The following is an 11,189-nucleotide window of genomic DNA, read 5'->3' as shown; positions in this document are numbered from 1 at the left end:
GATGACGTCACAGAGTATTCAGCACCACAGACAGCGACCCTGGGACGTCCTCTGGGATTTCCCACCCCCAAAAAACTAAATTCTTATCTAAATCGATCATAATTCTAATTTCTTGCAAGATCATTTTGTGGTTTATGCTGACAATATGTCTTAAGTGTCCCTGTTTAGTTTGGCCAGTCCCTTCCTGCGTCCCTTAGTCCCTTATACATATGGCCCCATCCGGCCCCCCGTCTAGTCGCCCGTTTCTCCTGCTGTAAAGACTCAAACCTTAATCAGTCGTTGGTCTCGTCTCGTATGTCTATCCCATGCATGTTTAATCCCCTCGCTGGATTAGAGTCGTTTCTGCTACAAAGTTGCACGACTAGAATGTGAACTGGCGGAGAGATCGCTGAGTGCGATATATTTAATGTATCTGAATGTGGGAAACGCTGCCTCCTGTCATCGCTTGTTCACTAAATCAAATCACTCGGTAGTGTTGAACGGGGCCCGGGTTCACTTACATTCATACACACATACATACATGCACACATACATACACACACATACACGCATACATACATACATGCACGCATACATACATACATACACACACACATACATACACACATGCATACATGCACACATACGTACTGTCACAGGGTCAGGCTAACAGGCTATTATTTTCATGTTAAGTTAGCCGGGTCATGGAGCGTTCTTGTGTTCAGTTTGTGATACCATGACCCGGTTTATTGTGTAACCGGCCCAGAGACTGATGTGGCTGCAGCTCCAGCCTTCAAAGAGACGATCCTATAATCTGGCTGGGGCTCTTAATCAGCCAACACAGCCCTGTCTGCCCAGACGGCCCCCGCACTACAGGGGGGGATAACACAGGTGGGGGAACCCATTGTATTCTGTAATCCCCTCACCTGATACATCCCCTGTATACTGATGGGATTTGTGATGGGATGTGGCTGATGAGATTGGGGGCTGGGTTTTGTGTTCATTGAGTTAAGGATCTATATAAATTTGGTTTGTTGTGCAATAAAGAGTTCTTCTTCTGGTTTTACTCAGAATGGTGGTCTGACTGACCTGTGGATAGCTGAGTGCTATCCGTATGAGGGACTGACTGGTGATTCCTCAGCCCTCAAACAGGGGGACCCAGCCTTGGGTACGGTGACCCTGTAACACATACATACATACACACATACATACATACACACATGCGCATCCTGTTGAGGTCATAGAGGAAGGGGACGGCATTTCTCACAGCGAGACTCGCCGGGAGTCGCTCCTTTTAATCCGGATACAATGTTTATTATTTATTGTTTTTTATAGCGCCATCATATTCCGGAGCGCTGTACAACGCGGCTTCTTTATGGAACGTCCGCTCTGTACTGTAAGAGGTTCGGAGGCGGCAGGGTGTTGCCCCCCCCAGCTGAGAAAGGGTTAACCAGGTAGACGGAGGGCATTGCGCAATGATCTGTTTCGCAATCGCCGGCCGTGTTTTTCTGGTTTTTCTCAGATCTCCGTCGGCTGCAGGAAAGAAGCCCCCGGGCCTGATCTGTGCTCGGCGGAAGATGCAGGGACTTGTCTTCCTACACGGGAGAACTGGCTGTCTTCCCTCTTTTGTTCTGGACTGGATGCCAACACCCTCCAGAACAGTTAACTGGGTTAATTACAGAAATCACAGATCACAGAAAAATATTGCTTTACCGCGGCCGCTGAAAAACTCACCAAGTGTGACGATCCACTACTTCTTAAATATAGCTTTCCCATACCTACCAAGTGTCCCTGTTTAGTTTTAAAGTCTCTCTTTGGACCTCATATTCTAGTGCCCCTTTTTCCTCCCCTGATCCCACGCATGTTGAAATTCCCTCACTGTATTAGCCTCTACCACATCCGCTGAGAGGCTGTTCAACTTATCTACCACCCTCTCAGTAAAGTTATCTACCAACCTCTTGTCAACAATGTCCATAAAATAATGTATTAATAATATAATAATTAATAATAATAAAAATAATAATAATAAAATATAGGTTTATAAAGCACCAGGCCTGATGGGGTTAATGATAACAGAATAATAATAGAAACAGTAATTTTATAAACTACAATTATCCAGACGAAAATAAATTCGCTTCCTCGGATCGCTGATTTCTGGGTTATGTCAACAAATCGTATTTTTACTGGAAACCTCAGCGGCTGGAGGAGGACATCGCGGCGGATATTTACCGTCTAACGATCAGCTTCCCCACCGGCCAATTATTCAGATCGCTGTAACTTTTACATAATTCCAAAAATGTGGGTTCATAACTACTGAGAGGGCGGTAGATAAGTGGAACAGCATCCCAGCAGAAGTGGTAGAGGGTAATACAATGAGGGTATTAAACATGCATGGGATAGACATACCCATAGCTGGGTATTGGTGTAACTGAGTGGGGCATTTAGAAGAAGAATAATGGGGTTTATTGACCCCGTTTAGTTTATAAAGCCGTTTCCTGCTGTTTCTATACACATTATCGGGGCTTTTAGGGCTGTAGAACCCTGCGATCCCCTCATACCCAGCAAACATTCTGACCTCCTAGAAAAGAGGGGCATCAGGGGGGGGAGAGAGGGGCATCAGGGGAAAGAAGCACACAAAGATTTGGGGAACATACTGAGACTGTAAAATCCGGGACACTTGGGTGGTATGGCGTGTGTCTGTCTGGATTGTATCGCTTCATGATTGTGGGCTTCAGTTTTTGGGATTCTTTTTTTCCGGATTCTACGTGTTTTTGGCCCAAATGTAACTTGTGAGGAGGGAGAATAACAGAGAGGAGGAGCCGGGCGCAGGTGCGGAGTCACAATACCAGGAAGCTGCAACAAGAAACAGCTTGTCCCGCGAGTCACCGGAACGGGGCAAACGGGAGAAAAGCAGCTTTTTATCAGCTGGCACCGGAGAGGGGGCGTCTAAGGGCTTTGTTCAATAAACACCCATTTACCTATACATTATACGGGGCATCTCATTCATATAACTATACATTATACAGGACATCTCATTCATATAACTATACATTATACAGGACATCTCATTCATATAACTATACATTATACAGGACATCTCATTCATATAACTATACATTATACAAGGCATCTCATTCATATAACTATACATTATACAGGACATCTCATTCATATAACTATACATTATACAGGGCATCTCATTCATATAACTATACATTATACGGGGCATCTCATTCACATAACTATACATTATACGGGGCATCTGACTGATTTAACTATACATTATACAGGGACGACTCAGCCCTTCCTATAGGCGAAGCTCTCCAGGGTCGGCCCTTCATAATGTGCAGTGAAGTCAGGAGATGACAAGTTTCATCTCACAGCTGGTGGCTGAGACCCCGGTTGCCTCTGGTTAGAAGGTCAGGGGGTTGCTGTTTTTTTAGCTCCTGCCCCATAGATTTGCCCCGATTAGGGGAGGCCAACCGGCTATTATTTAAGTACAAATCTCATGATTCCCAGCCAGAGAACGGACCCCTAAATTATAAAAAAATATGAATTATATGAAAAATATAAATAAAACGTTCTGGACGTTGGGCACGACATGGAAAGAAAACATTATGAATGCAGCTGTGGTGGAATCTAACGCCTATCACAATCAGCCAGCCCAGAGGATTTCCCTTTTTTCTCTGGTTTAAGATAGCTTAGATTTTACCCCAAAAGCAAATTTCTGGTCCGGCCGGCTGGCCAGGAAGGACGTCCCGCGGACCCCGGCCTCGTTCTCGTTATGTTCTTGATTAAGAGTTAAATTGTTTTGTCAGCGAGTCGGACGCCGCGATTTACTGGCAGACTCTGCATCCCTTCCAGGTGCCTGCGGCCCGGCGACACCTGGAACGCTCCGGCACTTTCCACGCTCCGGAACTTCCACCTACAACCGGAACGTTAACTTGTTTCCCTTAAATATTCATAGAAGCTCAAGTTGAGTGGGAGTGGGAAACGATTCACATTCTGGCACCAAAACCAACGCCAAGGATTCTCCAAAAGCTGATAACAGAGGATCCAGACCCCCTGATGCCAGTGGTTCTAGATTTCCGCATACTAGAGTTGCTATTGAATGTTCTAGACCAGCTCATGTAAGGTGCTCTAGATCTCCTGACGTCAACGTTTCTGATTCTACAAGAGGTTCTAGATTAAATAATGTCCTAGGTTCAGCATCAGGTATAGCACCTGGTTCTAGATTAGCTGATTCTGCAGGACCTATTCTCAGTTGTTCTAGATCAGCTGATATGAGTTGAGCTGAGGGACATAGTTCTCCACTGTCCTCTCCAGCCTCCGCTCCATAGAACGTTCCGTCTTCTGACTGACGTCAAAATACGAGAGAGAGAGGAGGCAGAAGATCAGGCAGGTGAACCGGCTGTTATTCTGCGTCATTTCATAAATAATGAATCGTTCCGTGAACGACTTGGCCGGCATTTCGATAAGTGACGGTTCCGTCGTTTTGTTCTGAATCGTGGGTTTCTTTGTTGTTTTTTTTTGGGCCAAATAAGTAACGAACCCAGAAATAGTATTTTTCATGTAAAAACATAATTAACCCATCGCCCCAAAGCGAGGTTCCGTTTGTGCTCCATGCAGTTGCCATCCCCAGGGTTTTTTCTGTATCAGGCCAGGTAATGCCCTCCAATTTCTGCAGCGCACCCCAGAACTTCTGATCTCATACTGTGATGCTCTAGCACCTCTGCTTTTGCATCATTCCTTGCCCAGTGTGCCCGTTTTCCTAACAGTCCCGAGTATTTGCAGTAAGTCCTGTTGTCAAGGCTGTCCTGGCCGCTATGGTGCCAGCGCCGTCAGTCTACTCCTCGAGCGGTGGCAGAGGTACACTGACGAGGGATAAGGGTCCAAAAGGTCTCGATGGCAGGGCCAGCCCTGGAACCAACTGCGTATTCCTTTTATATTCACAAATCCCGTATTTAATGCAGTATTTAACTAAATCACAAACAAAATACACCCCAAGAAAACCCTAAAATATCTGGACTTTAAGTAGTTGGCGGCAGACGATTCCGTGTTGTTTTTTCTTCCCTGGGTCGAGTTCCCAATTTTATTGATTTATTTAAACAGCAGCAAAAAAGAAGGAACCGCGCGGCTTTTGGACAACGTCCTTCATTCACCGTTAGTCGGAAAGCACCTCGTTATCTGTCAGAAAATAGAGATTTGGGAAGTTGAATATTTTGTTCGGCGTTCGCTGTGTTGGTGCCGGTGACGGTCGGTCTGCTGCCTCTGCGGCAAAGTCTTCTGAGCTTTGGGGTGAAACGTATCTCTAAGGGAACCCCATCAGCTCCATGGAACCTCGTTTATTTCATTGGTGTTTTAGAAAGAAAAAGCTAAAACTCCATATTAAGGGACAATAAAGTGGGTTCCTGATCCCAATATATATAATATATATAATATATATAAACGGCTTTCCTGTAATCTGTAAAGTGAGGGAGATACTTAATGTAAAGAAAGCTAAAATGTAGGATCAGATGCACTTTAAAGTCCAGAATATATGTTTAGTCTAACCAAGGTTCTAAGATTGTAGGATCTACATACTGAGGATTTGGAGTTCTGGGAACTGTGGGTTGTGGGTTCTAGACAACAAGAGTTTATAGTTCTAAGAAGCAAGGATTGTGGCTTTTAAGAACCTGAGGATTGTGGGTTCTAAGAACTGAGGATTTAGGGTTTTAGGACCTAAGGGGCTAGGGTTCCAGAAACTGAGGATTGTGGGTTTAAGGTACTGAGGGGTTAACTTTTTTAGGTACTGGGGGGTGGAAGGTTCTATGTACTGAGGGCTCAGGATTTTGGGAAGTGAAGTCTGAGGGTACTAGATATTGAAAATTTAGATTCTAGGTACTGATGACTGGTGGTTCAGAGTACTGAGGGTTTAGGGTTCTAGATACCGATGATTGACGGTTCTAGGAACTCAGGACTGAGAGTTCTGGGCTATCACGAGTTGTGGTTCTAGGTACAGAGGATGGAGGGTTCTAGGGAATGATGGTTGAAGGAAAGAAGCTTCCGCAGATGTTGGGTTCCTTCTGTGATCAGCGAAGACGACAACAAATCTTTTAAGAAGCATCACAGCAGAGACTGTAAACACGGAGTAAACACAAATATTTACAATCAAAATCACAGGGTTAATGTCAACGTCTGTGAATACAGACGCAAAGGTAAGTCTTAACCCTCTGAGCGCCAGGGCGATGTGACGTACGCAGCCAATACGCTGCACTGATTGGTTAAAATGAAAACGCATATTTATTAAAGCAGAGGCTCACGATAATGGACGAGGAATAAAAAGCTGTTTTAGAGCATAAAAGGTAAGAAGAAAAGCAAAAAGGAAACCTTTTTATTAACCAAATGTTTAGAACCCATTATAAAAGAGGCAGAAAATCCGTCTGTGGCAGCCGACAGATAAAGGTAAGGGAAAAGAAATGATCCGACTTCCAGCAGAGGAACGGCGAGAAATATGGCTGACCGGCGTCCGAGGGGGTGAGATTATTCAGGTGATTCAGCGTTGTTTTGCCTCTCATATAACGTTAAAAGACGCCCGTTTATCCGCGGAGGGCGATCGGGGATAATAATGAGCTAATCGCAGTCATTTCATACATTACACAGTTTCTCAGATGTTTGAAGACAATTAAAGGGACCTCCCTGAGTAGGATGAAAGCTACGGGGTAGAGGTGCGCCCGCCGGAAATACGTCGTCAGGTCGCCATCGTTCCCTTGGTTCGTGCCGTAATCGGAGCGCCCAAGAGGGAAACAAGCTCCCTGTTTTGCGGGAAAACTTGCTGCCGCCTCCTGAGGATACACCACTGCCTGCGGCCTGCGCTTTTTGGAATTGCGTTGTAGTTATTTTGTTTAACTAGAACTATTTTATCCAATTACAAAGGCTGCCTGAACCGATCAGCAACATAACCCTAGGGAGGGATAGCTTTATGGGGAGGAATAATCATGTAGATCCTGAAAACAGGAAGTTAAGATGGCCGCTCCCATGGGATACACGAAATTTAGTCTAATACATATAAGATTTGGGAAAAATCTGTGATATACAGATGAAATATGGATTCTGTGTTCCCCTGCAATAAAATATAACATTTATTTGGGGTATATACAGTATATATATATATATTTTATTTCAATTTCATTTAATTTGATTATTCTGGTTTTTTTTTCCTTTTTATTTATCGTTCTCGTCACATAACTCTTAACATTTTTATATTCCTATTTTTTAAGCAATATATGTAAAGTACCTTTTTTTGCACATTTGACATTCTCTTGCATTCTGATTTTCTGTTTTGAAACTGGCTCTATTTTTGCACGATTTGTTGGATTTCTTTTAGAAAGATAATATAATATATACGATGCCAGAGAATTTAAATGAAATATAGTTGGGCGAGCTGCAGCCTCCTCCTCCTCGAGTCTGTTTCTTTCTTATCTATCTGCTTCAAACCCAAGGTTTTTCTACATTCCTAGTAAAGGTTTTTTTTTCCTGCACGATATGTCAAGCAGAGCAAAAATAGCCAGAAACAGATAAAATGAATTTTATGAGTCACTTATTTAAGGAATTCAAAAAATTTAAATTGAATTTTATTTATATAGTTTAAAAAGCTGTTTCTTGCTGTTTCTTTCTTTTTTCTATACACATTATCGGGGCTTTTAGGGCTGTAGAACCCTGCGATACCCTCATACCCAGCAAACATTCTGACCTCCTAGAAAAGAGGGGCATTAGGGGAGGAAAGAGGAGCTTCAAAGGATGAAAGAGGGCATCAGGGGAGTAAAGAGGGGCACATCGGAGCTTCAAGGGAGGAAAGAGGGCATCAGGGGAGGAGAGAGAGGCATCAGGGAAGGCAAGGGGGACATCAAGGGAGAGAAGTGGGACACCGAGAAGGTAAAGGGGGCACAGGGGAGAAAAGGGGGCATCAAGAGAGGAAAGAGGGACAACAGGAGAGGAATCAGGGGCATCAGGGGCATGGGGCCCAAAGAGTTACTGTACAAACTAAACACTTAGGAGATATGCCCTGAATTGTAAACGCAAAATGTAAAACTCCATGCGCTGGCATCGTCTCCTATATTAGAGAATTATCTAATTAGTGAATAACGCTTAACTTGAATCACAACAAAGATAATTGAAGATATTCCTGGTTACAGCTGTCCAGATAAAAGAAGTCTTCTCATTTTTTTTTTTAGTTTTCCTAATTAATTATTTTATCTATTAACTTCACAGGATGGAACCTAAAAATGAGGTCACATGCTGATCGTTATTTCTTTGAAACATATGATGTCATTTCTAATTAAATATTATCAGGTCCAGGAACGTTTAAATTGTAGTTCGCTTGTTATGCTGCTCCCCAAAAACCGGTTACCTCGTAGTTCACGTCTTAATCCTTCCGCCAAGGTCTCTGTAATTAAAATCCTCCATAATTACAGCATTCCGTCAGTGGGTAACATTGTCCACTTCGGGGTGGAACTGGCTGTGCTGCACCGACTCTCACGCCCGCGGACTGAACGTTAATTGAAGGTTCCGTGGTAACGTCCATACATACATAACATCCATACATACACGCTAACCTCAATGACCCACGTCAATCTCATTGTCTACATTACTATTTGATTTATATAGTGCCGCCGTATGCCATAGCGCTGGGTAGCAAGTAATGCATCACATAACAAGTTGGGTTTACAGAAAGAAAAGGTGAGGAGGGCCCTGCTCAGAGGAGCTTACAATCTAGAACGTTCTTGATATATCAAAGCCCATTCCCTTCTGACACAGATGGCTTCAGTGACATCGTTTCCATCAGAGGAACCCTCACTTCTCAGGTAAAGCTGTAAATGAATGTATCGGAATCCCAATGGCCGCCCCGAGCAGGAAGTTGTAAGTCACTTCCTGTTCTCTCCTCCCGTTGTTTTAGCGGACGGCGCATGAGCCTCTAGCGCTAGAGATTGTTTCCAGGCGCGCAGGTACCTCCGTAACGCTATTATCACAGATATCTCGGGGCGGCGGGGCGATTTACTGTGATCAGCGCCTCGGGGTTCTCGCTGTTTGCTGACGTTAGCGTTTGAGTGGGTAGTGGGTACTGGGTACTGATCATCGGAAGAAACCCTCCTGGTTGTTATCAGCTCTTCTGCACTTGAACTTCCTTATTTATTTGCGGTTTGATGATTGTTCCTTCGTGTCTTTTCCATGTGAGCCGAGTCACTCTTATATTTAGACAAAAAGAAAAACGCCAAAATTTACGGTTGCTCAGACCTCCTTAAATCTGCGGTTTATTCACAGAGGTCTGAGAGGACTTTGAGTATTTAACGGAATGTTAGGGTTTCAAGGTGAAAATGGATCTCCTACCACATTTTATTCAGAGTAAAAAACCTTTTCAAAATATTATGCTGTTTTTTTACCCTATTTGTAGTTTTTGCCCCATAATATAAAGTTTCCAGGCAGCTGCATATCAGCCGTTTGTATGATTCTCGTTCTGTTATCTGATCCCCGATCTACTAAACAAACCCCCGACTCCTTATCAATAGAATGGCTCTGTCTTAATCATCCAGCCTGACTATCTGACTAATGAAAGTCTATGGAGAACGGACTTCCTTAGCATTGCCATAAAGCGTCAGCTCAGTGTGGTGTTTGAGCCGGGAAAGACAACCAAAATATCACATGACTGACAGCAACGGCGGCTCCAGGTCTGCAGATAAAGGGAGTTTATTGGGAAAAAATGAGATAAAACCAGGTTTTTGTCACCGACATTACTGTATACAGCGCTGGGGGTTATATTACTGTATACAGCGCTGGGGGTTATATTAATGTATACAGTGCTGGGGGTTATATTACTGCATACAGCGCTGGGGGGTTATATTACTGTATACAGCGCTGGGGGTTATATTACTGTATACAGCGCTGGGGTTATATTACTGTATACAGTGCTGGGGGTTATTACTGTATACAGCGCTGGGGTTATATTACTGTATATACAGCGCTGGGGGGTTATATTACTGTATACAGCGCTGGGGGTTATATTACTGTATACAGCGCTGGGGGGTTATATTACTGTATACAGCGCTGGGTGGTTATATTACTGTATACAGCGCTGGGGGTTATATTACTGTATACAGCGCTGGGGTTATATTACTGTATACAGTGCTGGGGGTTATTACTGTATACAGCGCTGGGGTTATATTACTGTATATACAGCGCTGGGGGGTTATATTACTGTATACAGCGCTGGGGGGTTATATTACTGTATACAGCGCTGGGGGGTTGTTACTGTATACAGCGCTGGGGGGTTGTTACTGTATACAGTGCTGGGGGTTGTTACTATATACAGATGGTGTTCTGTTCCTGATTTAGTTCCTCTTTTATATAAATTATTGAATTGATTACAGTCGGTGTTTCGAGGGTTAATGAGGTCAGTCGGGGCGCCGGGCGAGGAGATGAGGGAGGCAGCACCAGCCTCCTGTGGGGGGGGGGGGGCAGCAGGAGACAGACCACTAGTCTGGGTATGAATCACATCACCCCCTGCAGGGGCAGCGAGCGGCCAGTAAGTGATATCCGTCACGCTGAGGAATCCTGGGGCCTTCAAAAAAAAAATATTTCAATTTTTTTTTTTTAAATAATTATTTAGAATCTCTCTCTCTCTCTCTCTCTCTTTTTTTCTACATATTTTACTAATCCAGACAAGTAATTAACCCCGGGCACGGGTTAGATGGATGTCAGACATCTCACCTCAACGTGCGGCTCTCACTTTAGGACGAGACTCATGTGGCCTCTGCGTGCCAAAAAAGGGGCCCCACAAGAACCTCTGCGTGCCTCTTGCCTTTCAAGCCTAATGACTCCGATCAGCGGCCGGCGGCAAATAATTACCAAAATAATACAGATAATTATACGCTAATGGGATATTCGACCTGTTCTGCTAGATATGTAATGAAACAAACAGATTCCGGGGCCGGAAGTCACATCCCTTGCATGAGTCTCTGGATTGTGGGAGTTGGAGACGCACTCCCTACAGGGTACCAGTTTTGGAGTAAAGACCCTCTGGATCGGCCCCCGTCTGGTCGCCCCTCTCTCCTGCTGTAAAGACTCAAACCTTCATCAGTCGTTGGTCTCGTCTTAGATTCAGGAGCCGTATGTCTATCCCATGCATGTTTAATCCCCTCACTGTATTACCCTCTACCACTTCTGCTGGGAGGCTG

The sequence above is a fragment of the Sceloporus occidentalis genome, unplaced genomic scaffold, assembly GCF_023333645.1.
Source record: "Sceloporus occidentalis isolate IW3139 unplaced genomic scaffold, rSceOcc1.0.p SCAF_129, whole genome shotgun sequence".
Lineage (NCBI taxonomy): Eukaryota > Metazoa > Chordata > Lepidosauria > Squamata > Phrynosomatidae > Sceloporus > Sceloporus occidentalis.
The sequence above is the reverse complement of the archived record's forward strand: the minus strand, read 5'-3'. Positions refer to the sequence as shown.